Here is a 27,714-nt window from a genome sequence, read left to right as displayed (position 1 = left end):
ATGCTGGGAATAAGAAAAAGAACATTCCTTGAACTAAACGGAGACTATTGGTATCAGAAATATTTATCTACAATGCATGCGCAGTAGTATGTTTCAGAATAGTTACTGTTACTGAATAGTTACTGTTTAGTTCAGTAAACGAGGAAAGGGGTATAAAAAAGCAAATATGTCACGTCAACGAGATCGACCAGAGTTGACACAGGCGGAAGCAGATGTGTAGTAATACAACAACTTGGTTAAATTGATAATTGGTTCTTTATTCTGTAATAGATCGTATCACAACTTTACGGGAGAGCAGAGAGAGACTTACTAACCCTATCATATAACTACAACTTGGATTTAACGAAATCCGTTTAGATATTCAATGGTTTTCAGGGTTGTATAAGATACAGAAAGATAAAACACAATACAATTCTTCATACCTCAGCTTCCAGTAAATAGATACATGCAATTTCTGGTTAGATACTGCAACTGCTACGTATTGCAGGATACAAAATGCTTTGCATTACTTGTTTGTTTGTAGACGGCTACTAGCTTAGTGTTCTGAAAGGTTGTGTATAAACTAGGGATGGCCAATTCCGGAATTATTACTTTCCGGACTCCCGAAAGTAAAACCGGACAAATTCCGGAATTCGGAAAATTCCAATTTTGGATCAATTCCGGAATTCGGAAAAAATCCGGAATTTAGAAATTTCTGATTTCGTTAACATTCCGGAATTCGGAAAAATCCGGATTTTTTCGAAATCCGGAGTTTTTCTCAATTCCGGAATTTTCTAAATTCCGGATTCTTTCCGAGTTCTGAAATTCTTCTGAATTTCGGAGTTTAACTGAATTCCATAATTTTCCGAAATCCGGAAAGTGAAAATTCCGCTTCCAAAAATTTATTTAGTTTGGTTAATATGAATCGTGGCGGAAATAAGTCTTTGACCAGGTAATGGCGACTGCTTTGAAAGAAATGGGGAGTATAAGAATTCAATCTGTCATATTTGTAGTTTCGTGTGGAGAAAAGACAAACTTGTGAACCAACGGTTTAAGAACAACTCAAGTTATTAATATAAACTTTGCCGACTTCATAAAAGAAATACGAAAGACTTTTTGAATCGAAGAAATATAACATACCAGTTTGCAAGCGGAGACAAAGAAACCTAACGTAACCAGACTAAAAACGAATCGTCTACCGCGTAGCGATCGTGGTTCAGTAGTCACGGTGCTTGTGCGAATGCACGTTGTATTTCTTTTTCACTTGAGGATTTTTGATGGCGATTGATCGGCGATAATATACGTTTTATTATATTCAGATATTTGAATACTCGGATGTTTCAATACTTGAACTACCAAATCTTCAGGAATAATAATAGTAATAATAATAAACTAATAATAATTATTATTATCTCGTAGAAGATTAAAAGCTAGGAGCTAATTATCGCTCAAGTCATATCATTACAAGCAGAAACGTGACATTTGGAAAGAATATTTCCGTTTGGTTTAATTTTGCTCACGAGAAGAGGACTTTCTCATCTCGTCTTTAAAACAAATAAAATGACATAAGAATTAACATTTTACATTCGAGACGGGTCAAGGCTAACTCAAAATTTTCGTCTCTCTTTGGAGATGAGAATCGAGACGAGACGAAAATTTCGTAAACATTTCCCGTCTTGTCTCGATTCTGGAAATAGTGTATGTCCATTCTTTAAGTAACAATTGCTCTGTAGACTGAATCTCATAGGCTATTTCGTTACATTATATTTCAGAGGTCATTGAATTATGATCTGTGTAGGTATTTCTGTAGCAAAGCGTTTATAAGTACCTCTGCATATCCTAAAAATTGGTTTATTATATGCCTTACTGTTGCGTAATATTCACTTATATTTATTACAGTTATTTTCCTTAAAACATACAGTAGAATACTTTCTACATGAAACTTCAATGGAACGTTCTAGTTTAAAATGTTAGTAGTTGCAGAGATGTGTCTTGAAGGTACGGAACCCTTTCCCCGAAATCTCTACTTTTAAGTAAGTTTTGCCAAATTTCAGGGCAAGTTTATAACTTATTATTACTATTATTATTATTATTATTATTATTATTATTATTATTATTATTATTATTATTATTATTATTATTTTACTTACCATGAATGTTGCCTACATTTATTTGCATTGCAATGTGTTACTAAAAAGCGAATGAAATAACACTCCTCGCCATTCAGGCTCCCGAACTGGAAATACATAATTTACAGTTCTCTATGTTTGGGGAAAGCACATTTATTATATTATTCTTTCAAATAACACGTTTTACTTCACTTTCAATGTGTAATTTCATATCATCACTAATAATCATGTTGTTGCGATAGGGAAATAACCCCCTCCGGAAAAAAACCCTGACCGTAGCGAAAGGGCGTGAACCTTCTTTAGGCGATTAATCGGGTCCAATATTTCAATAAGTCCGTGCACACAAATATTTCAGTAAAAGAGGAAAAGTTATTCAAACTTTCTGAATACCTATTTATGGGCGAAATTTGGTCCCCTTGGAAGTGTTTATGAGTTTGAAGGGCCGCCATTTTGAACACTTTCATCTGATTATTCTGGTTAACGAACTCATCAAGATATTTCAATAATTAATGTTTGTGCCAAGTTTCGTCTCAATCCGCTGAAAATTAGGGTGGTTATGGCATTCACGAATAGCGTTATATATATACAGATAGATAGATAAATAGACACACAGAGGGAGAGAGAAAAAGTGTTCTGCTCCCTTCTCGCACCTGTGGTGCGTCAGAGCTAAACCGGGCCCCTTTGCAAAACGTATTGACCAGCCTAACCTAAACACAAACCTCTTACTTGCTAACGTAGAAACGTGGTCGGGAGGTGTAAGGCATGTAGAAATTGTATTTTTAATAACCATGAGTATGGTCCACTTCCATGTTTTTCTTTTCACTTTTTGCAGCTACATCGAAACGTTCAATTTTTATTCTTCACTAATTGCAAATGGCGTTTACATTCAAAATATGAGGAATTTTGGTGACATTTGTTCGGATATTCTTCTATTTTGAAATGAAGACAAGAATAAAAGCAATATGTAAAGACAAAAAGTATTATCAGTACTAAACATTACCAATAATAATTGCTACGAAAAACTAAATACGACCTATTTAAGCATCTCTCATGAGCTGTATGTATTATTAACAAACATTTTTAAAAATGTCCTTGCCGAGGATTCGAACTGGCGACCTTTGCAGTTGTAAGCCAGCGCCTTAAGCACTACACCAAGATCATGGCATGATGAATGTTTAGTTATCGGCGTATTTGTTCTCTTTGTGTTTTATGTTCCTATTTCGACAATTTTTACTTTTTTTTCTAAGTTTAGTTTAATAAGTTTTTCTTTTTCGGTGTCGCCCTTTACTTACACTATGCACTATTCGTATTCACAGCTTGTGCCTCTCTGCAATGTCTTATTCAGATTAAACTTTTCTTTTTGCCCCTCAGTAAACATTTGATTGATTTAATTCTCATACTCTCCACGGATCGAGCGCAGAAATGCCAGACTCGAAAAATAAGTGTACATTTACTTTTCTGACAAATAATACATATTTACTATTTGTCAATTAATTCTTTTGAAGTCATTTCAAGTGAAGCATATTTTCGAAGTAGAGCTTATTCTTTTAATAGAGCTCATAGTATGAGCAATCTAAACCTAGAAGAAAGAACAAACTCACCTCTAAAAGTTGCAACCGTTGTCCACAGAGCTAAGTTATTTTTAGTAATCTGACGAATTGAGAAACCGCATTCACAGCATTCGCAACGTTACAACATAAATTTGAAAATACTTACCACAAAAAATAAATTATAAATAATGTTTTCTGAAGCTCAACTAGAAATTTATATTATATTAAGTCTCTCGTTCATTAGTTTGGCAAAATTGTTTCCTTGTGTTAATTTAATGTTTTGTAGAGATATGATTAACGATAGTATGTAGTTTCAGGATTAAAGCCGCATTTATTATATATGCATAAAGATATCGGTACTACAAGGCTGTATATCCATATTTTATCCATTATCTTCATATTGAAATTTTCGAAGTCGCGAAATATATTGAAGATAATGGAAAAATATGGATATTTTTAAATTGTGATATCAGTATCAAAATGACTAGACCAAAAACAAATCATTCAGGGTATTGATAAAGAAAAATATTAATATAACATTTTTATTAATTTCACAATTTTATTTATTTCTGTAGGAAATACTATAAACATAAAACATTATGATTGTTTCATAACATTGAGTTTTATCTATTTCATCTGCAACTACTTGGATATTGGTAGCAAAAATATAAACTCCTACTAACATAACTACGTGCTTAAATTCATATATAAGTTTTCAAATTAGTTTTCAAGAGCTCCTTAAAAGATACATTTTAATTGGACCCTATACGCCCAGTTTAAAGAAGGTACACACTGATATTTATCTTATTCAAATGTATTCAGAAAGTTGACCACGTCAAAAGGGTATTACAGCACTGGGAATAAGATAATCAATTTTCGTTCATGTCTAATTGTGTATCTTCTTCTTTCAGATACCCAACGAACTTTGTTAAACACAATGATTTATTTCTTTACAAGGTTCCTTCTGTTTTATTAAAGAAGGTTTCGCTTTGATGGCCAAACATTGAAATATGTCAGAGTATTAATATTTACATAGAATAATAGTGTGCTATTTGCAAATAACATACAACGAAATCTATACTTTAAACTTAGCAATCTCTTTACCTTAAAATACATACATTGTTCAGTTACGTTGGTGCTTATAGCTAATATACATATTTGAGGCAGATATACTAGTGAGTAAAATTGATACTTTTAGACACTAATATTTTCTATAAGGTATATATTCTGCTTAAGACAGATAATTACTATGACAAACACACACGTCACTTAAAACCAACTTTACATGCATATAGAGGACTAACTAAATTAGGAGTTCTAGTCTCAAAATGAGAGGAAATACATTTTTCAGAAGAACATATTATTCTCACGGTATCCTCAGTCCAGGGACGGATCCTGGACGGACTCCTGTGGGGGGATGGGTTGCAATACTGCTACTTAGAGCTACTTTTAAGAGCACCAAACTCTGTGATGGGTTTTATTTATATATAAAATAATAAAGTTTTCTCTTCTAGGGACTTGATCTCCCCGATCGCCCCCTCGATCCGCTCCTGCTACAGTCTGACAAAGAATACAGCATATGTGATAATGTATGTATAACATTTATGTAATATTCAAGTCTCTTACTAACATATTTTTATCTTAATTAAGCATATCAAAGTATCTAAATAGATACATCCTTGATAAACGTTGACAATTATGTGACGTTGTATTTCATTCTTGAAACTCATTCTATCCATTACGTGCTTCAATCCTGCAAACTAATGAGATAAATATACAAATAATAAAAATGTTCAAACATTGGATTCCATTCGTTTCCTCATGAAACAGTCTGTGATATGCACAGTAATGCGAATACAACTACCGAGTTGAGTAACTGAAGTCCTTCTCGATTTTTTAAGTGTAGTGAATCAACACATCATTTGTAGCACATATCTCAGATTCTTGTTTATTGTAATTTTAGTCAGGTTGTCTGCTTAAAACAATTACGCTAATAATTATATTTTCTTGCACAAAAACTGTATCATTACTCTGTCAGTAACTAATCTTTAATTTTCTTCATGTCAAACACTTCTAGTGATCAAACACTTCAAGGAATGAATGAGTACCGTTCTTGTACCTACTATTTATTAAAACTTTTAGCCAAGAAAGTTGGCAATATTCTGAGGGAAAAATACGTATAATGACTTGCTGTGATACTATCAGACTGGCGGTATCATTTCTGCTTCTTTTTATCTTCATGTAAATTACATTTTAAACAAATTTTACCTAACTTAAGTGTTGATCTCAGTATTATACTAAAACAATATTTCGTATAAATCGTTTTGTTGCTATGTGATGCATTACTATAATGTGTTATCTTTATAATACAATCGAAAAGATTAACTATTAAGTTTTGTCTTTGCATTTATAAAATTGATATTCCATTTTCCATGAATACCAGCTATCTAATTCTAATTTTCTACTCTCTGTATTTGACTCAATACTTTCGAATCCAAGAACATTATAATAGTGGCAGAACAAATCGCAATAAGTTATTTGACATAATTCCTATATTTAAACCAACATTGTAGTACTCTACTCCTTACATATAACACCACTTTTAATATACATTATTATTACTTCTTACACTCAATTAAATGTAATTTTAAAGTTAATATTACTACACGTAGATTGGACATTTATATTCATCTTAAATACAAGTTACTTAGTTAATAGCTTTTTGAAACGCGTTATCAGCTGTAATGTATGAAAAATTATGGTTCTCTTTATAATGCGTTCAGAAAGGAACAGCTGCTGTATACTTGATATTCATCAATATATAAAAATCTGTGATTTTACTACTATTATCAGCTCTTAATCTGCCAATTATACATCAATGAACAAAGTGATCCATAAGTAAGAAACTCCATTACAAATCGACTCTTTAAGAACAATGGAATATGTCATTACCGTCAATCGGCAAGTGGATGTATTAAAATGGAAACACAAATACACTGATAGCTGATTTGTTTCAATAACATGTACTTACACTCAAAGTAACTGTTCTCACATAGTAAAATATTATGTTTTCCGTGTCGAAAAAATATATTTAAAAAGTATCCTTTTCATTTTGTTTGAAACTGAAATGAAATGAAATCTTTAAGTTTTACGTCCCACGATTATGCCAATTAGGCTAAAGGAGACGGTGATTATGAGAAATGAATGAAATGGTGGAATGAAGAAAATGGGAGGAAACGGGAGAACCCCGAGAAAACTCACAAAACTATTAGTTTGAAGCAAAAAAGAGGAGAGATATCTAAAAAATAGACTACTTGAATGGATAAATTTTATCAGTGAATCATTTCTCAATATAGTTACACGTTCCGAAAGTACTTTTCATTATTTGTTCTATAGTACAGAATTTGATACCTTCCATCGTGTCTTTACGTGTCGTACTCAAACTGCTCACCTGGGCCAAACTCTTCGTTTCATAGTGTTTCCGAACAACAGAATGAATGGTCTCACACATAAATAATACAACGTTTCTACCACACTCATTACGCTTGCTCCTATAAATAGTCCCCAAACACCGGCAACTGACACTTGAAAGCAAAAAAACAAATCACATTTATTACTTGTAATCTAACGCATGTATTATACACTGACCTGCCAAAGCATTATGACCATCCGCTAGTTTTGAAGGAAGTCGTTGGGCTGACGGAAGAAACATGAGGCAAAAGAGTATCGCTAGAAAAATAGGGACTGATATCTCAGTCGATTAGTCAGTGTGATGCTTATGTGGAGATTTAGGAAAGCCGGTGATATATCAGAGTTTGATAGGGTTCATGTTGTAATATGGCCACACATCTGCGAACGAGCATCTTGAAACAGCGAGACTTATCGACTGCTCGCGAACTGCTATATTTAGTGTCTCCTAAAGGTGGAAAAATGACTGTGAAACTGGCACCAAACTACAAGACCTGGGGTGGTCACATATCATTAAATATGTCGGATGTCGTAGAATGTCGAGGTTGGGTAAACAGCATAGGTCGCAAATTGTGGACAATTAAAAATAAACTTTATCAATAAACAAATCACTAGTCTGTTTGAGCATTCAGTATACGTTATTAGCCGACGTCCACACGTGTACCAACGATACCGATACGTCATCATTGATAACGACTTGAATGGGCACGTAAATATCGTTATTTGACACAGATCAATTGAAGAATGTCGCATGATCTGATGAATTATTATACTGCCTTCATCACAACGTTCTCCAAATCACAATCCATCGTCCTGCAGGACATTTGCTAGACATTTGGACAATAGGGCAATGGCTGCATTATAATTTTCTGACCATGCACACATATTCATGTGAGCCATACTTGCAGGTGGAAATGGTATCTTTCAGTAGAGCAACGGTCTTTGTCTCAAGGGCAACATTTTGCTGCAGGAGTTCGAGGACCGTAATGGTGAACTTTAGATGCAGCAATTCCCCTCAAACGCACCCGATCTTAAGGCAATTTAACATATTTGAAATACCATTTAACGTCGGATACGAGCTCACCATCCCTCCGTAAATTTTACATTAACTAATGACTTATGGGTGCAAATGTGGTGCATCACTCCTCCAGTTCCGTAAAAATGTCTCATTGCTTCGACGCCAAACAGCATTTATGTCCTGCAAGCAGAGGTAAAACTGAGGGGGAACGTGAGAGACGTCGTCACTCATCTCCAAAAATACATACGGCGTCTTCTCAGTTTTTAAAAAATACAAAGGGTAAAGATAGGCAGGAGGACGGAGTGAGGTTATGTCACCACCTACCGACCCCCAAACTTTCAGGTCTACTTTTACCCCTGCTTGCGAATCAAAAGTGGATATACTAGATATTAGATATGTGGTCATAATATTCTGCCAGGACATTGTATATTGATCCATCTCTTAAATTAAGTACATTTTTATTGGTGATAAACTTGAGTGTAATTTAGTGACCTTTAATTTGACTCTGATTTGATATGTAATGTACCTTATAATTTAGATAAATTAAGAGTATTTAGTTTTTCCTACATATTTTATTGTCTAATGGAGACAAAAACATTGACATAATAACACAGTTATTGTATATAATATTGATAATTCTCATAGAAAATGTTAGCGCTACTTGTTATAATATACACAGACGCACTAAAAATTCATTAAATATGAAAGAACTACACTGAGAAAAAAATTGTAGGTGGCGTACTTAAAAAGATAGGTTACATGCGTAATTCCTGTATTTTTGGACTTAACGTACAGCAGATGTATAACTGAAAACGCATGTTTTATAATACTTTCTGTATAAGTGTTCCATCTATACGTACTTTCCGTATGAAACAATGTAGGTGGTCAGGATCTCACATACACATGGACGTATATAACATATAGCTGACGAAGGTAACATGAGTATATGCATGTGATATACGGAAAACTGTTAGATGTCAGTCATTCTGCAACGGCATGATATAACATCTAAGGGCAGTGCCTATGTACCATACGGATAACGTATGCTCCGTACTGATTTCTATAGTAAGCAAGAGGATACCGTATATTTGTACAATACACCGCTATCCGGAGAACGGATTTTTCACTGTGTAATAATTCTGAGATTTTTAGGATTTCCTAGGACATAAATTAATTCAATTTGATCTTGTTTTACTTATATATATGTCAACATTCATCATTGTTGTTACAAAGATATTCGATTTCAGTGAAAGTTGTCGACGCTGGAGTAACTAGCTTTACTGCGCCCTGGATCGATGCGATCATCGATTTACCCATACCCACTGTAACCATGTGTTTGGTCTTTTTTAAAAAATCATCATAGAACTTCTCCTATCATGATAGCGCCAATAACGGAGTTAGAGCGACTAGGTTCCTTGTTTAATTTTTGTTTGAAGGCAACAGCACTTTAGCTGTTGAAACCGAATGTGGGAGCAGGACAAATCTTGAGTTGTGAATATACAGTAGAGCGTCGATTATCCGAGCGTCGATCAACCGAACGACCGCTTAACCGAACTGTGTACTCCCTCGCACCTGTTACTCTCCCACCCTACCGTCCATCATCCCCCTCACTCCCAAACCAAGTGTCCCACAGTAGTCGCTCCACTGAGCCACCGCTGGCGGAACATTGCTTCTAATGGGGCCTTCATAAGGCGTTGCCTTTGTACGTTGCTTTGTAATACTTAAAGAGATGCCTGTTTTTATGAATAAATTTACTGTACAGTACTTCTTTTTGGCAAATAAACATGTACAGTTCGATTATCCGAACAAACCAGTTTTCCGAACACCCATGTCCCCCAATTACTTCGGATAATCGACGCTCTACTGTAGTTTGAATGATCAAATTCTTTAAGTGGATTAATAAGTCGTTATTTTGTATTTTAAAGTCATATCCAGGAAATTGAAGTTATAGTATGTTGAAATTTCGAATATAGTATGAATGTTCGAAATAGTAGTGGAAAGTGTTTCAGCTATTTTGTACCACGTTTGAATTATGAATGGCTGTGAATCTAATTGAGCATGTTGGTACATGTTTTGTTGGATGTATTCCTGAGCTATGAAATAGCAATAAGAAATATTATATTGTTAAAATTGGTGAGATATTTATTATAATTAATTACAATATAAAGGTTGACATTTGAATGTCAGAATTGTTCATATGTTGAATTTTTCAAGTGGGTATTTTTGCTGTCAGGCAGAAGTCAGGGGGCAATTAACGGAAGTTATATATTAAATGAAACGTTTCATTTGAGAGGAATTATTTCCTGTTTATTATTAAATGTATCACTCTATAATTTGTGTGTTATAAAGTTCGCCATGCCGAAAGCGTCGGTGCACCACCGATAGACAACTAGAGATATATCGGCAAGAATTGGCGGCCCTGCAGCGATGATCCACGGTGGCCCCACTTCTGTTTTGAAAATTATACCACCAGCGGCAGAGACGCGACGAAACGCAAATGAGCAACAAAATTACTCCCACAAAATATGTTGAATCGCCTATATAAGTAACTTTTTTAGATAAGGAGAGTCTGAGAAACACTAAAAAAAGATAAAAAGAAGTGTCCTGGGGGTGGGCGCAAACCATCAACCTTTGGATTACTAGGCGCGTGCTCTTCCGACTTTTTTAATATTTTTAATTGCAACTTAATGTCAGTACAAGTCAATAAACAACATAAGGAAGGTGATAAAACTGGCAGATACAGCAAAAGGAACATTATGTAGATATAACTCTAAAAAAATTGCAAATAACCTATTGCGCATGGCGAAAGAAATTTGGTTTAGCTGGGCATATAAAAACACAATATAAGAAGTATTAACTAGTTTCTGAATTTCTGCTAACAGATATAAAACAGTGTTGCCAATCAACCAATTAAGAGCTTGATATTTAGTTCTCGAAACAAAGTAAAGTCGGGAAAAATTATTAAGTCTATTAAAATAGCCGTGGGAGTTGTGTGGCACATGTGGGCCATATAGCAACAGAACTGGGCCCACATCACTGTTGCCCCGCCACATTCTGTAAGGTGATGTTGAAGAGTGTCCTTTACATTGCAAGAAGCGCAAAGATCAGAGTCAGTAGAAACCAAGTGAATGTCGTCGGGCTACAGTATCAACAATTTGATGCACCACAATAAACCATACGGATCTTGCACGGTAAGTTAAATAAGGAGCATGTAAAACACGACAGATATGTTGCCACTTATGATGGGTATGCTTAGTGACAATAGTAGGAGCAAGAGTACAAGGTTGGCGAAGTGCCGAATACAATTTTTTGGCAGAGGACACTTCGTCTAAATCACAATTTAACAGTCGATAATATACCTAATAGAAAACCGGTTTCAGATAAGTATATTGAGGTGGGAGATGTCCAAGATAGAAGGGTGTTTCTAATGGAACACGGTGTAATAAGTTCATGAGAAGCTGAGTGGTAGGATGATCAGGATGCTCATGGAGTAAACGTAAACATCGTTGGAACAATAGGGCTTTAGTCTGCAATTCGACATCTTTCAAATGTAATCCACCGTTTTGGAAATCGTTGCACAAGATTTGGTAGGAAACACGAAAAGAAGATATGTTTCCACAGAAAATTACCCACAATTGTTTTAACTTTTGCAAGATAACAGGTAGAAAAAGGCAGGACTTCGAGAATGTAACATAATTAATGTAACTCATACAAATGCACAAATTCTAAGCGGGATAAGAGCCTAAGGTTACGAAATCGATGTTGGTAAAGAGCATAAGTTAGTCGATTGACTGTAATGCCAACATTATGAGTAATTATGTGTACCACACTAGAACTGAAAGTCACTCCCAAGATTTTATCTGATTGTTGGAGCCGACCAATGGAAGTAGTAGTAATATTCGTTGACTTCCCCAGAGGCATTACGTACGTTTTATTAGGGTTAAGATTGGCGCCGGATACTGATTCGTAGAGCCATGCTTGCTGTAGTAAAACATGAAAGTCGGCGTGACCAGTTGCAAAACAGGTAACATCGCCCACGAATGAGTAAACTTGCACAGAAGTATTATATATAGTGACACCATGAAGGGCATGTCGGACATTATATAGAAATGGCCCTAAACTTAGAATAAAAAGCTGACTGCTCAAAGGAGCGCCCTGTTGGATGCCATTACTAATGCGAAAGGCAGAACTGAGGTATCCATTAATTTTGAGTTTAATTGTCCAATTACAATATAACAGTTTAATCTAATGACAGAAGTCATCGCCAAATCCATAGGCTTGAAGACAAGAAAATAAATATTTATGGTTCACTCGGTCCAAAGTATTAGAATAGTCCAAGGCTACTAAGGCCGCATCACATTGGCCAATATCTTGATGGTAGGTGATGACGTCGCTTATGGCATCAAGAATATCTTGAGCACTTTATGTGATACGCCACCATGTTGGATAAGCCCAACAAGGTGGGCAATAACAGTTTGTAATCGGGCACTAATACATCGACTAATAATTTTATAGTCGCAGGTGAGTAAAGATACAGGTCTATAGTTCGCCACTGTACGAGGATAGGTCTTCTTCGGAATTAACACAATGACAGCAATCCAAGATGATTCTCTCAAAATACCTACTTGCAGTACATAATTCACCCATTCAATAAGCATAGCCTCATTGAATGAGAAAAGATCTTATATAACTCTACACCTAGTATATCTATTCCAGGCGTTTTAGAATTCTGAGCTGTGAGGACGGCTTGCTTCACTTCCTCCTGACAAAATGGTTGAGTAAGCGCTTGTCGTTGTTCCGCTGTTAATCTATGCGGCAGATGGGCGAAGTAATCAATGGGGGTGCAGCAACAACATGCTGCAAATTCAATAATTGTTGGTAGTAACGAAGGATAATAGTTTGTATATAAGAAAACTTAGTGACGGATTCCCCATGTTCATCGGTGATATTTTCTGTAAGTTGAGACCTAGAGCGCTGACGCTCACGCAATACTTGATACACAGACACACACTGATCGGAATCCAGGGATAGTGTTTTACTACGAATTTGAATTACCGCTCGCTGACAATGGATTTGTAATAGTTTTGCCTTCACCTCTTTAAGGAATGCTACTCGTTTCTCCACTTGAAGAGCCACAGCATAAAAATTATGTAGCACGCCATAATACAAATTGTACATTTGATTGAAACTTTGCAGCTTCTCTTTGCAATAGGAAATAGACATATAACGAAGTGTGCGTTTAACATTGTATTTCCAGGAGTCAGCAATAGTTTTACGAGGAGAACGCCGCTGAACGAAGCGGTGCCAGGTGTCAGTAAACTCTTGTGCATATAATTGTTCCACTAGAATAGATGTATTGAGATACCAGAGACCTCTGCCTCTTGGTATTTTGTTAACATTTAACATAATACTTAAATGTGGTACAAAGTGATCAGAAGCACACGTGGGGGAAATTTGCATATGAAGTAACCTGCGAAGCAGAGGTTGAAAAACAATAAACATAAAAATCTATCCAGGACGAGCTTGTAGCCGTGAAAAAGGTAAAACCTGGGGAAGCCGGATGTAACGTAAGCCAACAGTTTTTTAAACCAGGGTCTGTTACCAACCTGTGCAGTGTAGCACAATAATTGTAGCCAGAAATTTGCTGTGATTGATGTATGACACTATTAAAATCACCCCGGATAATGAAAACAGCATAATTTCCGGCACATTCCTGAGCAACCACTGTTTCGAAAAATTCGTTGCGGGTAACGCCATGATTATTTCCCGAAGGTGAGTATAAGTTCAAAATTTTGACATCTCCTATCATACCACTAATTAAGCGACCAGATGGATAATAAAAAAAACATTGTCAAACTATATACCTTGACGAACAAGAATGGCTGTACTTGTAGCGTTGTAAGTGAAATTATTATAAACATTGTAGCTCTGGATATTCACAAAGGATGCAGTACGAACTTCCTGTAAGAAGCAACATCAATGGAATAACAAAGTAAAAAGTCCTGTAAAGCAGTAAGTTTAAGAACGCTGATAGATTTGTTAAAGTTAAATGTTGCAAAATGAAAGTGAAACATAAGATACGAAATAAAAAAAACTAGGGGAATGCACAAGCACCAATATGTAAACATCATCTTGGGGAGCGAGGAACAGGGAAGTCACTCATATCAATACGAAAACAAAACACCAAAAACGTAAACACTCGGTATACAAATGAATTATTATTTGGTTTACGTAAATGCTGCATCGCCTCATTTTACTTTGTACTTTAATTAATAGTAATAATAATAACAATAATAATAACAATAATAATAATAATAATATCATAGTCGTATCTTTATCGGAATTTCTCCCTTAGTCCATAAATGTATTCCATGTGGTCTATTCAAAGTTCTACTTGATCGGAAACGATAGAAAGACACAGAGAAACTTCGAGAACAGGTAAAAGGAAAATCTTACTTTGATGGGACTCGAACTAAACTTTAAGAGTGATCTACGTACAAGCACTTTTTCTTTAAGTTAACTGATTCACCGAACGTATCTCAGTCACTTGTCTATTTTCTACTCGGTATACAGATTTATCAGTTATTTCCAGTAACCTTGAACGACAGAGACACGAACAAAAAACATTGAAGACAGTTAAAATTTTCCAAATTTTCTCCCAGCGGGAATCGAACCCGGGACCCCGTACTCCAAAGGCACACATCCTAGCCACTAGATGGGCAGGGAGATCAAATGAAATTTATTTCGTAGTGTCTGAAATTTAAGCATATTTCAACCTTATGTAATATGTCTATTGATCGTATGTTTATGTTCACCGTATTTATAAATTTGAGCAATGATGTATGTTATTGATATAGGTTCTATTACAAATTCATCCATAAATACTACATAAATTATCAGAATTATTCATGATCTTTCATTGAAAGTCACTAGTACGTGCGCAGTAGAAACAAAAGAATCCAGTTTACTGATAATAGTTAGAATGAAAAGTTTCAACAGACTGCCAGAATGCCTCAATGGAAAGCATGGTTACCAAGCTGAGGGCGCGCAACTTCGTTCTGGGTAGGCGTGAAGAGGGCGAAAGCTACTGGCAGAAATGAATTGTGAAATGAATAAAGCACCACTTACATTAAGCTTTACAATTTTCTAATAACCATTTAAAAAACATTACTGTAATAGGAGGGTATGGAAAAGTTTTGCTGAAAATAAATATGAATTCCTGAGATTATTATTATTATTAGTCTCCCACTTCTTGGCCGAAACGTGAAATATTCACTATCTTCTTCATACCGCTAAATCAGTTCTTCACTGTTTTCTCGTCACAGACCAAAACACAAGCGATCTGAATGAGAGTTTGTCCTACTGTTACTCGACCTACAATTTCCCCTCGCAGAGTAACAGATACTTCTCTACAGCCTTTAGAGCGAGGCATTTTGACAGCCAGTAGAAATGTGCATTTTGATTCGTATTAGAAGTGTCAATAAAGTGAATCTTTCTATTTCTACTGTGCATCATTATCATCAGAAGTATTCTGCCATTATTAGCGTGTCACTTGCCGTAACTGTGAAGCTGCTATGTTCCATGATCTGTTACCCTCTCCATCTTCAAATACAATTTTTCTGTTTTGATATCGCCCATAGCCTAATTCTGTTTCGATATGGCCTAATTCGTCCCGTCCCTGTCTTTCCTGCCACCATACGCTCTAGCACGTCCATCCAAACCGGTTTATCTTTCTCTTCTTAATAATATATTTTCCTACCATTACTAACACCCTCACATACGTTTTAATTTTGATTCGGCTAATTGTCTCCATTCTTCTCCACACAAATTTTTCGAAAGCCTTCAATTGTTTTTAATCATTTTTGAGTAATGTCCATGCATCTGGCCTATACAATACAGTAAAATACCGTACACGCAGCACTTTATGAGTCTTTTTCCAGCTCTTTATTCACTACCCCATAAAATAGTATTTTCTTCATCTTAAAATCATCTTTCGCAATTTCTATCCTTACTTTTAATTCATGTTTGCATGTCATATCATCACTAATAACACTACTCACAAGTAACACTTCCTAAGTGTAACACTCCGATTTTAATAAAATTTGGCAGGAAGATACTACACATAAAATAAACGAATACGTGTTTTTTATTTTGTGTGGAAAAACGGTTTTATGGGCAAAAGTCCCCACCCAAAATTTTGAAAGTTGATGCCCGAAAGGCTAGAAGAAATGGACCGAAGTGAATGAAATTGTGCAAAAATATTATAGACGTAAAATGAGGGAATACACGTTTCGTATTTTCCTCGAAAAAACGGTTGAGTGGGCGAACGGATCCCTCCAAACCTTTGATCACGAAATATCAAAAGTTGTAATAACAGTATGTCAGAAGTGCTAAAAGGACATGAAGAATTAGAATAAAACATTTTATAATGACAATACGCTAAAAATAAATGAAGATTTTTTTTTCTGTGGAAAAACGATTATAGGGGCAAAAGCTCCCACACAAAATTTTGAAATTTGACGCTCAATAGACAAAAATACTTGGACCGAAGTGAATGACATTGTGCACAGATATTGTAGAGATAAGATGAGGAAATACGTGTTTCGTATTTTCCTGAAAAGAAATAAACTTTTCGGTTGACGGAGGCGTTGGGTGGAAGAAGGAGTGGACCGAAGCGAACGACATTGTGCGTAGATATTGTATATGTAACTTAAGGCCTTCCGTCTTTCACAAATGTCGATCCGATTTCTTCAAATTTAGCAGATGAACAGTAAGCACAAACAGTATTGCGTATTTTATAGTATTTCAGGAGGCGCCTTTACTCCTTACAACGTTTCTCCGCATAAACAAAAACGCGTGTCGATATATACCCTGTTTGCTGTTGATGCCAGATTTGAAGCAAATCGAATAGGAGCACTTGAGAAACACGAACGGCCTTATTTTACATATACAACATCTACACACAATATCATTTGCTTCGGTCAAATCCTTCATTCACTATTACGGTAATATTTACTTTTTCTCGTAGGGGGTCTTGGCCCGAAGACTGATTTTCGGCACGAAGTAAAACACGTTTTGTTATTGTTTAGCAAATTATCCCTACACGAAGTTTGTTAGAATTTTCCATATTATTTAGCAACTTCTGAGGTATACTTATTTGCACTTTTGATAGTTCGTAATCAATGGTTTAGAAGGTCTGTGGCCCACCCAACCGTTTTATTAGGAAAATGAGAAACGCATATTTCCTCATTTCGGTGCATAAGAAACGCATAATCTGTACACAGTTTCATACACTTTGGATAACTTCTTCTTGCCTTTTGGGCATCAAATTTCAAAATATTTGTGGGGGCTTTTCCACATAAAACCGCTTTTCAGCAGGAAATAAAATAACCCGTATTCGTTTATTTTTTGCGTATTGTCAGTACAGAAAGTTTCGTTGCAATTCTTCGTGTCATTTAGGCACTTCTGATATATGTTATTAGCACTTTCCATATTTCATAATCAAAGGTTTGGAAGGGTCTGTGCTCACTCAGCCGTTTCTTCCAGGAAAATAAGAAAACCATATTCCCTCACTTTACATCTACAATATCTCCCCACAAGATCTTTCACTTCGGTGCATTCGTCTTGCCTTTCGGTCGTCAACTTTCAAAATTTTGGGTGTTGCTTTTGCCCCATAAAACCCTTTTTCCTCAGAAAATAAAAAAAGCATTCTTTTATTTATTCCGCATTGTCACTACACAAAATTTCATTGCAATTCTTAATGTCCTTTAGGCACTTCTGACATACCGTTATTAGCACTTTTGGTATTTCGTGATCAAAGGTTTGGAGGGGTCCACCCAATCGCTTTTTCAAGGAAAATACGAAACGCGCTAGTAGTATGGGCGGTACTTGACCCAACTTTGTGACGAATTTTCCACTTTTCTCAGGTGCCGCCTGATCTGAAGGACTCGATTTTCCAGTGTTGCACGATACGCCATGACCCACGTACCGTTCAGCCATGGAAAATTGAACACTCCCAAAACTCGTTCTCTTTTATGAGGGTGTACTTGTTCCCTTTTATGAGCCCTTTCTCAACCCCTATTTTAACATACCACAAATTACATACGACTACGAACATAGCATAGCAAATAAAAGAGTATGGCATATATTTCGTCCCTATTTTAATATATCAAACATTACATAAAACTATGTAACATAGCAAAGGCTACTAAGATAAGAGACAATAATGGGGGTGTATTCGTTCTCTTTTATTAAAACTTTTTTCAACCTCTATTTTAGCATAACAGAAATTACTTATTACAATGAACACATAATCCAAACAGATATTACACGGAGACTATTAACATAGTAGACATGATAAAAGAGTATGGGCTATTTTCTAACCACTATATAACACAGCATATATTACACCGCTGTTTAATATAGAGCCCATTGAGGACTTTATTATGAGCACTTTTTTCCACCCCTATTTTATCATAGCAAAAAAGACATAAGACTATTGGCACAGAGACTAGAAACGCATATTTTAGCAGCACTCCTATATAACATAGCAAAGACTATAAACACATTTATGGCAACCCTTGTATAACAGAGTAGAAATTACACAAGAAAGTCTACATAGCATTAGACTATGAGTACATTTTGCAAAACTATTTAACATGGCAGAGATTTGACTGGGTATGGTAACCTGTTTTTATGACACATTTTTAGGGGTGTAATCGTTCTCTTTTATGACCACATTTTTCAACCCCTATTTTAACATTGGAGAAATTATACAGAGACTAGGAACACCTATTTTTGTAACCCTCTATGTATTAAAGAGTATCGCCTATTTTGAACCACTGTTTAACATAGCACAGATTACAACCCCTATTTAATACAGCAGACAATATGTGTATTCGTTCCCTTCTATCAGCATCTATGTAACATATCAGAAACTACACAAGCATTCACCTGGTAAAGCATATTCCAAAAGTTATGAAGATCGAGGCCAAAGTCAAAAATTTAGTTCCTAATAACTCGTAAAGGAAGCGACATATTGAAGTGCTTTTTCCACATTTAGTTATAGGTCATCAACTACTGCATGTTACAAAAGCAGTGATCATCAAGGTCAAAGGTAAAATGTTTAAACCATAATAACTCGTAAACGGAGCAACATATTGAGATACAGTTTCCACATTTAGTAATACGTCATAACTACTACATGTCTCGAAAGTACTGATCATCGAGGTCAAACGTCAACTATTTGAACCCGAATAACTCATAAGCTGAGCAACGTATGTGGTACACTTTCCACATTTAGTAACTGATCATCGACTACTGCATGTCCCAACAGTACTGACCACCGAGTTCAAAGGTCAAATACTTAAACTCGCATAACTCGTAAACGGAGAAACATATTGAGGTACTGTTAAAATAATTAGTAACAAGTCATCGACTATTACATGATCCGAAAATTATTCACCATCCAGGTCAAAAATCAAATATTTAAACCCGAATAACTTGCAAATGGAGCAACATATTGAGGTGCTGTTTCCACAATTAGTAACAGGTCATCAAGTACTGCATGCCCCAAAAGTCGAAGGTAAAATATTTAAATCCGAAAACCCGTATATGGAGAAACATATTGAGGTAGTTTCCACAAGTAGTAACAAGTGATCTACCACTGCATGTACCAAAGTACTGGCAATCCAGGCCAAAGGTCAAATATGTAAACCCAAATTACTCGTACACGAGCAACATACTGAGGTGGTGTTTACACAGTTAGTAATAGGTCATCAACTACTACATGTACCAAACATATTCACCATTCAGATCAAAGTTCAAATACTTAAACTCTAATAACTCGCAAACGGAGCCACATATTGAGGTGCGGTTTCCACAATTGCTAACATGTCATCAACCACTGCATGCACCAAAAATACTGACCATCCAGGTCAAAAGCCAAATATTTAACCTTTAAAATCTTGTAAACAGAGCGAAGGAGAAATTTGTGTCACATATTAAGTTTTTTACAAACCGCAGAAAAAAATTGCGACAGATAACGCCGTGCAGTAAGGCCACCCAATATACAGCTTCTTATCCCATAATCGTGTCAGGTAAAGAGATCACCTGTCTCTCCTTCTTTCTTTTCTCTGATACAAAAATTAGCTAACAAAATAAGGGCAATTCTAATTTGAAACTACACATGTATTAATATTACTTTCGATAAAATGAAATAACAAAACCGAGACATAACAAGATACATAAGTTGATGTAGGGAGAAACTGAAACACACACAATGAAAAGTTGAAACCAATGGATGTCTATTACACAGAGATTCAAAAATGAAGCAGAGAAAGAGGGAGACAGTGAGGGAAAAAGAAAGGAAGAAGAAAAAGAAAAGGGAGTACAGATAAAACTGGAATTCAAATGTAGCAAGGAAAGAACCTCATTTTATAAAGTTCCGTTTCCAGAAATCCAACAGTAATATAGAAATAACATTTTTTTCACGTATTTTTCATAGAACTGTTCGAATATATAGAGGATGCTTTAAACATTCATTATGTCACTTTCATAATGGATAGCATACTTAATTTCCATTAGAATTGTATATCTCCGAGACACATTTAGAATAATGTCAAAAGTTTAACACACATGTTTTTTTTCCGCGTGGTTTGATTGCAAATTCGTTAGTGTTCCTTGGACCCACTGATCCAAACCACATTCTAATATGCCCAGGTGATAGCGCTAGTCATCTCCATTTCGGACTACAAATTCAAACTGAAAGAAAAAAAACAAAAAAGAGAAAATTGATGAGTGCTATTTTGCTGCTAAATCTGTATCAGAAATACCCTATAGTAAAAGTCCAAGCTGTATCATAATGAAATGTTACAAATTGTCGAAAGGACAAGTTTATGTTCCTCATAGATGGAGCACGTTTCAAATTTCAACGTGAAAAAAACACTGAATTATAGGATGGAAACAAATTTTGTGTCGAACTAGTATAAATAAAATTCTGTTTTCACATAATCAAAAAGATTACCATTTTCTAGTTTTTTTCGAAGGTTTATCTGTTCCGAACATCCAGCATTGATTTCATCTCTTCCAGATATAACGTAATTTCCACAGATAGGATGAACAAACTAAGAGCTCAAACGGATCATCGTGTCAGTCGGATGATGTTGGTTAGGTTATAGACCACCACTGTGTCGAGGATTTAAATCCATAGTGACCCGGTAATTCGACTGAGACTCGGTAACCCAGAGGATAAAAAACAATATTCAAACAGCAGCGAAACGCTCTCATCCAAATTATTTTCTTAGTTATTCTTTGTTGTCAGCAGACAGAAGAAAATTATTCAGCGCCATCTACAGACAACAAATTAGGAATAATCACGATAAATAGAATTGACATGACCTCTAACAATAATTTCCCGAGGTGGCAAAACATGATATGTCAAACATATTAACTTCTGCGAACTCAGAGTTGTGCACATTTTGACTTATCAAGTTTTGATAACAGAAAGCTGAGTCATAGACTTTCACCACACCTGAATCAACTATTGCCATATCGTAGATCTACATAAAAGCAATACTTTACATCATATTACTCAAAAACGGAATGGCCATATCAACTTTTGCCATATCTGTTTATAATTTATTTATAACTTTTGTACTGCTCAAATAAATAAAACAATATATATGGGTGTCCTACTTTTATATCAACGACAAATGCCAGTTTCACTAACTCAGAATTTTAAACCATTTTGTACTATTTAAGTAAACGAAGGGATAACTTTTGAGTGAGGTTTTCAATTTTGTACCAAGAAGAGAAAAGATAAGAAGGACCATTTAACTCAGAATTTTATGTCATTTTGTAATAAACAAACGAAGAAATACATTTGAATGGAGTATTTAGGTTTCTGCCAAGCAGGAAAAAGGAAAGAGTTAACATTTTGCACTAATCAAGTAAATAAAGCAATAAATTTGTACTTACCAGAAAAAGCGAAGAAAGACCATTTTATCTAGCTCAGCATGTTATACCTTTTTGTGCTACTCAAACAAAACGGAGCAATAAATTTCAGTGGTCTATTCAATTGTGTGTCAACGAAAAATGCTGTTTTTAACTAGCTCAGAATTTCTAGACCATGTTGTTCTATTTAAACAAACGAAGGGATGAATTTGAGTGACCTATTCAATTTTGTAGAAACGAGAAATGCCATTTTAACTAGCTCAGAATGTCTATACTTTTTGTACTATTTAAACAAACAAAGGAATAAATTTGTACTAACCAGAGAAAGCGAAGAAGTTTCATTTTAACTAGCTCAGAAATTTATATCATTTTGTAATACGCAAATAATCGAAGGAATATATTTGTGTGACCTATTCAGTCTTGTAGCAAGCAGAAAATAGGAAATAATTAACATTTTGTACTAATCAAATAAACGAAGGAATAAATTTGGGCGGCCCATTTAGCTTTGTACAAACCAAGAAAAGTGCGATGGTCCATTTTAATTAGTTTAATATTTCTGTACCACTCAAATAAGCGAAGGAATAAATTTAGGTAATCTATTTAATTTTTGTGCCAATCAGAAGAAAATCAAAGAAGATCCATTTTAACTAGCTCACCACTTTATACCATTTTGTACTACCTAAGTAAACGAAGCAATAAATTTGAGTGACCTATTCAATTTTGTACCAATAAGAAGAAAACCAAAGAGGGTTCTCTTAAATAGGTCAGCATTTTAACCTTTCTGGGGGATTCAAGTAATTTGTTCAAGGAATAAATTTTTTCTATTTTTTGTGGTATTAGATTTCTTACTATTTTGTATATTGTTTTGTCACCTAGAGAAAGGACCACTTTAGAGTAGCATTCCTAAAAAATTTTAATTACCATTCCCGTCACTTAAAAATGCACTATATAAGGAGCTTGTAACTAATGAAATTATACTAAAAATAATGTTAATAGCCGTTTACCATCCACACTAGTAAGGTATATAAGAAAAAAATTGCGCTCAACACACTGTACCTTAGGATCCTCACTAGACTAACATTACAAATGTTAGATAACTCATTCGTGCCGTTCCTTTTTTATTTTATTTAAAGTGCATTAATATTGTGAAGCTTAAATATCTCCAGCAACAGAAAGAATAATATTTTCTGAGTGGAATAAAACTGTTCACATCTAATAATTCAGCACTATTTTATAGATGGTGTGCAACATGGAACTTTGAAAATTTCCTTATCTTGGTGGGCTGATTTTTACTTTGTTATGATCTCTTCTTCGTCTGGTTTTCCTTCTGCCTTTTCCACTATCAGCACTGTGGTCAAACATGCTGTTTCTTTTTTATTATTGCCATGATTCGTCGTCCTTTTTCAGTTTACTTAGTACTTCTTCATCCCTTAATAATTCTAATTGCTACACAGTATGTTCTACAGAATTAAATTAAAATTGAATTATTACGTAACCCTCTTCTAATTGAATATTTTTCGTCTGTAACCAATGGCAGCTTTGGTTGGTTAAATCTTACGTTCAAATATGTATTTAGTGTCCGGGAAACTTTTGACTTTAGAGTCGCCGTTAGTATTTTGTAAATCTATACTAAATGCACGACATAATTCGTTAAACGCATGTCCATTAATCATATAACAATCTACCTTACATAGTGACGGGAGAGGCAATTAAAATTTATTTAGCAATGCTACTTCAAAGTGGTTCTTTCTCTGAGTGACACAACAATATGCAAAAGAGTACAAAATCTAGTATCACAAAAAATGGAACACTGAAATTTATCTCTTCGTTTATTTGAATACACCAGAAAGGTTAAAATGCAGAGATATTTAAAGGGGACCTTCTTTCCTTTTTCGTCTGATTGGTACAAAATTGAATAGGTCACACACATTTATTCCTTCGTTTATTTGAGTATCACAAAATAATATAAAATTCTGAGTTAGTTAAAATTAAACTTCTTCGCTTTTTCTGGTCAGTACACATCTTTTGTTTGTTTAAGTAGTACAAAAAGGTAGAGACATTATGAGCTAGTTAAAATGGCATTTCTCTTTGGTACAAAATTGAATAGATCACTCAAATTTATTGCTGAGTTAGTTGAATTCTGAGTTAGTTAAAATCGTCCTTCCTAGCTTTTTCTCTTCTTGCTAGAAGATTAGAAAGCTCACTCAAAAGTTATCCGTTTGTTTGTTTAAGTAGTACAAAATGGTATAAAACTTCTGAGCCAGTTAAAATGGTCCTTTTTGCTTTTTCTAGTTAGTACAAATATATTAATTTTTTATTTAAATAGTACAAAATGGTATAAATGTTGAGTTAGATAAACTGGCATTTGTCGTTGGTATAAAACTAGGACACCCAAATATATTATTTCGTTTATTTGACCAATACAAAAATTGTACATAAATTCTGAGCCCTTTTTCATTCAATCTGGTAAGTACAAATTTATTCCATTGTTTATTTAAATAGTAAAGAATTGTTTAAAATACTCAAGTAATTAAAATGTCATTTCTGGTTGGTACAAAATTAAATACGTGACTCAAATTTATCCAATCGTTGGTCTAAATAGGACAAAATGGCCTAAAAGTTCTGAGCTAGTTAAATGGCATTTCTCGTTGGTACAAAATTGAATAGACCACTCAAATATATTAGTTCGTTTGTTTAAATAGTACAAAATGGTACAAAAATATTGAGCTAGTTAAAATGGCATTACTTTGCTTTTTTTCTCGTTAGTACAAAAATAAATACTCCATCCAAATTCATTTTTTCGTTTATTTGAATAGCCCAAAATATTCATTCTTTCTTTCTTCTGCTTGCTACAAAACTGAGTACCTCACACAAAATTATTCCTTTGTTCATTTAAATATTTCAAAATGATATAATGCTTTGAGTTAATTAAAATGAAACTTCTTCGGTTTTTCTGGTTAGTACAAATTTATTCTTTTGTTTTGTTTAAATACTACAAAAAGGTATAGACATTCTGAGCTAGTTGAAATGGCATTTCTCATTAGTACAAAATTGAATAGGTCAGTCAAAGTATCCCTTTGTTTATTTAAGTAATACAAGATGATTTAAAATTCTCAGCTACTAAAATGGTTGTTCTTCGTTTTTTCTCGTTGTTACGAAAAGTGGTACACTCATTTTTATTCTTTCGTTTATATGAGTAGCAGAAAAGGTACATAAATACTGAGTCCTTTTTCCCTTTTTCTAGTTAATACTAATTTATTCCTTGGTTTGTTTAACACGTTCGCTGCTGAGAACGCACATCGGCATTCAGTACTGAATTTGACATATGCGCCGGACGCCTCTCGACGCTTGTCCCTGAAGCTGATTCACTTGCACTCGCAACTTGCACCAATACCTGCACTAGCGCTGGCGGGAAAATGAATCAGCTGCAGGGACAAGCGCCGAGAGGCGTCCGGCGCATATGCCAAATTCTGTACTGGACGCCGATGGGCGTCCTCAACAGCGAACGTGTTAAATATTACAAAGTGATACAAAATACTCAGCTAGTTAAAATGGCATTTCTTGTTGGTACAAAATTGAATAGGTCACTCAAATTTATCACTTCGTTTACTTGAACATTACAAAATGGTATAAGATACTAAGTTAGTTAAATTGGTCCTTCTACACTTTTTCTAGTTGGTACAGATTTATTCTTTCCTTTGTTTGCATAGTACAAACATTATAAAGTTCTCTGTTAGTTAAAATAACGTTTGTTTGACTTTTCTCTCGTTAATACAAAAGTAAATAAACCACTAGTATTATTCATTCTTCACTTTTCTCTGCTTGGTACAAAAATTGAATAGGTCACACAAATTTCTCCGTCGCTCTGTTTACAAGTAACTAAGGGTTAAATATTTGACCTTTGACCTGGATTGTCAGTACTTCTGGTACTTGTGGTAGTTGATGACTTATTACTAAATGTGGAAACAGTACCTCAATATGTTGCTCCGTTTGCGAGTTATTCGGGTTTAAATATTTAAGCTCTGAACTGGATGGTCAATACTTTTGGTACATGTAAAAGCTGATGTCCTATTATTAACTGTGGAATCACCACCTCAATATGTTGCTCCGTGTACGAGTATATATAAATATTTAACCTTTGATCTGGACGGTCAGTACTTTTGGTGCATGAAGTAGTTGAGAACATACTACTAAATGTGGAAGCAGTACCTCAGTTTGTTGCTTCGTTTACAAGTTATTAGGGTTTAAATTGTTGATTTTGACCTTGATGTTCAGTACTTTTTGGACATGCAATACCAGATGAATGCTTGTGTAATTTCTGCTATGTTACATAGGTGTTGATAGAAGGGAACTAATACACATATTGTCAGCTGTATTAAATAGGGGTTGTAATCTGTGCTATGTTAAATAGTGATTAAATATAGGCCACACTCTTGTATACATAGAAGGTTGTAAAAATAGGTGTTTGTAGTCTTCTTATGTTAAAATGGGTGTTGAAAAAAGTGGTCATAGAAGACAACGAGTACACCCGTAAAAATGTGTCATAAAAACAGCTTATTATACCTGGACAAATCTCGGTATCCGGTCAAAACAGCGCATGGACAAAAACCGCGCAAGGACAAGAACCGCGCATGCAAGTACCGCGTGAACAAAATCCGTGCAAAGACAAAAATCGCGCAAGGACAAAAATCACGCATGCAAATACCGCGTGGACAAAAACCGCGCGAGTACAAAAAACACGGAAGGACAAAAACCGCGCATGTAAATACCGCGTGGACAAAAACCGCGCGAGTACAAAAACCACCGAAGGACAAAAACCGCGCATGGATAAAAACCGCTCAAGGAGAAAAAGAGCACATGCAAATAACGCGTGAACAAGAACCACGCAAGGACTAAAACCGCACATACGAAAACCGCACATGCAAATACCGCGTAAACAAAAACTGCGCAAGGACAAAAACAGCGCAAGGAAATGCCTCATGAGCGAAAACAGACAACAGTAATGGACAAAAAGCATACAAGAACATTTTGCATTAACCTCGCTCGCACTCGAGCTCACTTCTTTTAACTGAGTTGGCGCTCACTCAGGCTTGCGATCATTTCCCTTAATTGGGCTCGCTCTTTCGACCATTACCCTCAACTGTTCTCATAATCACTCGCGCTCGTGGTCACTTGAGGTCGCGCTCACCTCTCTCGTCTGTGCTCGTACTCACTCGGGCTTGCATTCACAAGATCGGGTCAAGATAGTTATTAGGTTGAGAACCACTGCCACAGACTTTACAATTTTTATAGGCATCCTTAAAGAAGAGGAGTCAGGAACAATTGCAGCGTAAGTTCCATAAGTTGACAATCCAAGAGTCTTTACTGTGTTTCAGGTGGCATAATTCACAGGTATCTTCCTAGTTAAATCGGTATAAGGAGAAAAACAGTGCATGGACAAAAACCGCGAAAGGAGAAAAGTAGCACATGCAAATATCACGTGAGCGAAAGCAGCCCATTGAAAAGAACACACAGATGAGCATTTTGTACTAGGCTCGCTCGCACCCGAGCTCACTTTTTTCAACTGGACTGCGCTGCATGGGCTCGAGATCACTTACCTCAATTGGACTCGCGCTTT

The sequence above is a fragment of the Thermobia domestica genome, chromosome 7, assembly GCF_964235325.1.
Source record: "Thermobia domestica chromosome 7, izTheDome1.hap1.1, whole genome shotgun sequence".
NCBI classification, from domain to species: domain Eukaryota; kingdom Metazoa; phylum Arthropoda; class Insecta; order Zygentoma; family Lepismatidae; genus Thermobia; species Thermobia domestica.
Note: the sequence above shows the minus strand (reverse complement) of the source record.